The following is a 5,867-nucleotide window of genomic DNA, read 5'->3' on the forward strand; positions in this document are numbered from 1 at the left end:
CGCCCCGCCGCCATCAGGGCTCGCGCGCCCCGCCCCGCCCCGCCCCGCCCCCCTCGCCCCGCCCCGCCCCCTCGCCCCGCCCCGCCCCCTTCGCCCCGCCCGCCTCGCGAGAACCGCGCGCCAGCGGCGCCATCTCGGCTGAGGGCAGCGCCCGGCCGGTGCTGCCGGCCTGTGCCCGGAGAGCGGGGAATGTGCCCGGAGAACCGAGAATGCGCCCGGGGAGTGTGCCCGGAGAGCCAGGGATGTGCCCGGAGAGCGGGGAATGTGCCCGTAGAGCAGGGGATGTGCCCGGGAAATATGCCCGGAGAGCCGGGGACGTGCCCGGAGAGCAGGGGATTCGCCTGCGGAATGTGCCCGGAGAGCCGGGGATGTGCCCGGGGAATATGCCCGGAGAGCAGGGGATGTGCCCGGAGAGCACGGGGTGCGCTCCGACCTGCTGCCCCGAGCCCTCGGGATGCGGCCGAAGCCCTCAGGATGCGCCCGGAGCCCAGGATGCCACCAGAGCCCTCAGGATTGTGCCCGCAGCCCCCGGGCTGTGCTCAGAGCCCTCGGGATGTGCCCGGAGCCCCCGAGATACACCTGGAACTCCCGGGATGTGTCCGGAACTCCCGGGATGTGCCCGGAGCCCCCGGGAGCCCCCTCATCCTCCGCTCCATCCTGCTACAGTCCCACTCTCTCCCCTCCCAGCACCGGCGTTCGCGAAGCTCTCAGGGAATATCTCAGGAAAAAACACCTTTTTTCCCCCTCAAAGCGTGCGGCCACCAGCTGTGCTGTCTGGATGGGCAGGAGGCTGATAGCATCTTCCCCTCGAGAAAGGGGTTGGAGGCACATTTGTCACTTCACCACTTGTCACACTTCCCACAGCTAGTAACACCTGTCCGTGCTGTTTGCCGTGTGTTTTAAATTCCGGGCACGATGCTGTGTCTCGTGGGTGCCCCGCCCGGATCCCGGGGAGCTGCTGGAATTGCTGTTCACTCCTGCCATGAGTGTTGGTGTCTCACAGCCCCAAGGGCAGCAGCTTCTCAGGAGTTTGTTCCAAGGCAAACCTTGAATTGCCGAAAGATTCCCTTCAGGAGCCTCAGAATGTACAGGTTTCAATTGTTGGTGATCTTGTAGCGAGCCTGAAAATTTACAGGTTTTAATTACTGGTGATCTTATATCGAGCATGAGAATTGACAGCTTTTAATTATACCATAATCAGAATCGTAGGCTGGTTTGGGTTGGAAGGGACATTAAAGCTCATCCAGTTCCAATCCCTGCCATGGGCTGGGACACCTTCCATGGGTGTTATTCCATATTCTATAATTTCTACCGCTCGTACAAACCCACACAGCCTCAGATCAAGGAAAGAAGAGACACGCGGGCTGTAATTCCTTGTCATTCCCGGTGCGGAGCAGCACAGGCTCCTCCTCTGCAATTAGTGGGGGCAGCGCTCGTTAATTAAGGCTTTGTGTTTGTGCTCCACGTGATCTAAAGTAGCTTTTTCCCCAGTAGCTTCTCCTGGGGCTTGCAGAAGGATGAGGATGGTTTATAAGATTAAAAATAAACGGAGTGGCATCACTTAGGGGACCTTGCAGCAATGCACAAAATGTACCTGTGGAATAGCAATGCAGCTTCCTCCTCTTCCCAAAGGAAAGTGCAAAAAACAAGACAAAAATGAGGGAAGAAATAAGGATGTGGAGATGAGAAGAGCTGAAGGAACAGCTGCACTGCTCAGCCAGGCACTGCCACCCTCACAGCTTCTCCCCAAACTTGTGCCACAGGGATCAGTTTGAGTGGGAATCTCAGGGAATAAAGAGAGCTGACTTCTTCCAGGGAGCTTTTCCCAAGTCATAGATGGGTTGTGCCCATCTTCTGTCTGAAATCTGCATTTTTGGAGCCTGAGGAGATGAGGAAAAGGGAGGTATCAGAAGAAAATAAACAGAATGAGGGCATGGTGTGAAGCTTAGAAAATCCACTTTGAGTATATCTGAAGGAGCTGAATGCATAAAACCCCACCCAGATCAGAGAAGAACTGGACTTAAAAGGGGCTATTCCACCTCTCCTCCAGAGGGAGGGAGGGAGGAAGGAAGGAAGGAAAGGAAGGAAAGGAAGGACATGTCCTGTACAAGGCCACCAAAGCAATGTCCCATCCTTGACTGAACTGCTGAGTACACCCCACAGCATCTTCAGGATACCCATTTTTTGCTGTCATTTGAAGTCACATTTATTCCAGAATTCCTGTACTACAGGAATCTGTAACTCTCTCGGTCTTGCTCTGAGTTCCTTACATTGACATTGATTCTGCCATTCACCCTCATGCTGGACAGGCTTTGTGCTGTGAAAATTTAGAAAAGTGATTTTCTAAATTTATTTTGCAATTTGCAGATCAGTTTGAAGTTCCTCAGCTTACAGGAACAAGCGAGCTAAATTGTAGGTCTGGTCTGTTCCCCACCAAGCAATTCCTGTAGTCTCATTTTTATTACTCACTCCCCACTTAGGAAGTGTTTAACAGGCAGATAAAATCTAACACAATAAATCCCTATGAACAAAACAGTGAAATCTCATGTGATGTGGATGAAAATGACATTCTGGGGGGAGATGTTTGAGAAAGAACAATTTCTTGTGCTATTTTTACTGCGAGAAGGTGGGAGGGGGCATTACCAGACACCCACACTGAGTGCCAGAGGGGCTGTTGCAGAACCTTGTCTACAAGTGTCATCGAGAGAATGCTGCCAAAAATACCCTGAGATGATGAGTTTAAATACAATTCCACCCCCAGCACCTGCCCAAACACTGGGTCCTATAATTTGGAAAGCAGAGAGACAAGGAATGTGCAAGGGGTGTCAAGGCCAGCTGAAACACCAGCAGGAATTCAGCCTTTGGAGTTTGTTTTCCTCACTTAAGGGACAATCAAGAAAGAGCTGCCTCAAAAAGAGCCTCAGGGAGAACAGATCCTGCTTATATTTTAGAATTTTGACTTTTACAAATATATTGTGAAGTATCTTCCCAGAGAGGAAAAATATACAAGGAGCTTAATCCAGGGAAAACGAGGCTGCTGAGAGGAAAGAAAACAGAGCTGGGCAGGGGCTCCTGTGGACTTTAACCCTTAGAACTCTCCTTATCCCCAAGGGATTTTTAAGTGAGTTTTGCTCTCCTGAGGTGGTGTCAGGGTCCTTGTGAGGAGTTGCACGTCCCTGTGTAAACTGGGCTAGGGAAGGTGTCCCTGCCATGGCAAGGGCTGGATGAGCTTTAAGGTCTCTCCCAATGTAGACCAGTCTGGGATTCTGGGACTATAATTACAGCCTGTGCTGGCAGACCTGAAATCATACAACTGAAGGTTTTGAAAGTAGCTCATGGAAAATGTGCTGTTTCTTCCACCTTTCCCTGCTGCCATCCCTGGACAAGTGATGATGTTAGAGCCACGAGTTTGGGGCAGTGCAGTGGTTGCTGGTGTTGGATTTCCATGCCATGGGATATCCAGGGATCTGCTGGACCCAACACAATCAGCTCTTCCCTTGTGCTGCTGAAAGAGTCCCACAGGTGCTGCCTCTGAGCTGATCCTGCTGCAGTAACACAAAATTCCAGCCCCTGCTCTGCCTTCCAGAGGTTTTACAGCAGGCAGGGGCTGTGATTGTAGCAGTCCCGAGCACTCAGCATGCAGGGCCCATGCCTCTCCTCCTCTCAATTCCCTACAATCAGGTGGAGCAATCAGGTGTCCTGAGTATTTTTAGAATCCCTGGTTGTGTTGCTTTGCCTTGGATTAATGACCTGCTCCCCACGCTGTGCTGGGGCTCTGGGACAGGTCCCCATCCTGCTCCCAGGTAGAGATGTCATTAATTAAAGGATCACTTGCAGAGATGGAAAATCATTGAGGGGCTGTGAGGGAAGCAAAGGTTTGGTAGAGTTGTTTTTTTTTCCCTTCACAGTTGCTGTGGCTGGGTGGTTTTAATGGAAAGAAGATAAAATGTCATCTTAGTGGGTGTGATGGAATCACCTGACACTTGAGTCCTCTTCCAGCAGAGTCCAGGAAGGGAAGTGAAGAACACAAGAGTTTCACTGTCACTCTTGGGGCTGAACTGGATGTATGAACAAACAGCTCACACAAGGAACTTCCTTCTCTGTTCCAGTGAACAGCCAAGAGCAGGTTGTGATGATTCTCAGTTTCAAAATTATTCTGCAAGATTCTTCTCATTTATTGTCTTGCAATTTGAGCTGCACTTCTTGTTTTTAATAATTTGGAGGCGTGGTTTGTACCCCTGGATGGGAACAGCCTCCTGAGCATCCCAAGGCACACTCACAGAAATTCTCCTTGCTCTGAGCCTGAGCAAACCGCCATCAGTTTGCCTTTCCCAAGGAGACAGCTTCCTGAGAACTCCCTGGCATGAGCATTCACAGACTGGAGCAGGAGGGAGGGCTGAGCAAGGCCAGAGCAGATGTGTTTACAGCTCCAGACAAATCTCTGCAGCTCAGGCAGTGCAGCGTGTCTGTCACTGCTGCAGAGCAGAGCCCGTCAGTCTCCAGCCCTCCAGATCCCCCAGGACAGAGTTGCTCTCCTCACCCCGCTGCCAAGTGCCAAAGTTGTCTCCTGAAGCCCTTCTTTACCAGCTCCCATTGCACACTGGGCTCCCAGTTGGATTTAAGCCCTGCATGGATGAAAGAGCCAATGACAGAGCTGGGAATTACTGTCTTCCCCTTGGCACTGTGCTGAATTTTGTGTCTTCTGTCTGCCACTGACACCTCAAAAAACCTCAGATCTTGTTGAACCAGCTCAAGAGCAGAGCAGGTGCCCTGTAAGGGTCTGATCTTCCTCCAGTGCAAGAGCTGATCTACAAACTCAAGAGATCCAGTGCATTCCTGAGACTGAATGGAATTTCCTCTGCAATCCAAACATGTTCCAGGGTCTTAAACTCTTTGTTCTAGCACACAAAGCTCTGCCCCAGTCAAGCTTGTTAGCAGCAGCAAATTTATTCGTAACTGCTTTTCTTTGATGCACTGGAGTTGTTCTTTTTTTCGAGACAGGCATCAATCCCTAGTGACAAAGGGTGGATTATCTGCCTCTCAGCAAGACATAGAAAGCTATCCCAGGGAATTCAGATGTGGACTTGGGAGAGCTGTGGAAAACATGCCAAGAACTGCGTCACCCAGGAAGGAGAGCAGCGATGGGACTGAAATGCAACATGGGTTTAGGATGTTCATGGCATCTGCAGAGCTGAGCTGGTGTTTGGCAAGTGCCAGAGAGGCATGGAATTCAGGATTGGAGCCAGACACCAGCTTTACTTGGCTGCAGACAGAATCTCCTCTGGGCTTTTCCCCTGTCATCCTTAGGAAATTGTTTTTTCCCCTTTGTAATGAAGCTCAGATTTCAGGATTTCTGCATGTCTCTGTGTGCAGGATATTTCAGTGAGAAAATTGGCTCGACCTTTTCCTCAGGCCCAGCTTTCATTCCTACATAAACAGAGGAGCTTTTGGGCAGAGCTTCTTGTTAGACAGCAAATTAAGGAGAGGTGTCCCTGCGGCTTGCAGTGGGAAAAATACTTCAGGATTCAGGATGCTGTCTCTCCAAGAGCCTCCTTCTCCATGTTGTGCCAGTCTGTGGGTTTGACTCTCTTGTTTAATTACAGTTCTAATCATCTTACTCACGCTTCATTTCTCACTATAAATAAAAGGAATTATAGGCTGCATTTCCCTTTTTTCTTCCAAGTGGCTGAGTAAATTTGCCCCTTTTTGAGAAGTGACCGATTATTTTATTGTGAAATTGTGCTCACTCAGTATACATGGCTGGGCTGAGTCAGCCCAGGGTCAGGGGAGCACCCGAGGGACAGAGGGACAAGTGCAGGGTGTGTCACCCAGCAGCGTGGGGACAACTCAGGCTCTGTGTGAGAAAG

Source organism: Vidua chalybeata, chromosome 14 (assembly GCF_026979565.1).
Source record: "Vidua chalybeata isolate OUT-0048 chromosome 14, bVidCha1 merged haplotype, whole genome shotgun sequence".
Lineage (NCBI taxonomy): Eukaryota > Metazoa > Chordata > Aves > Passeriformes > Viduidae > Vidua > Vidua chalybeata.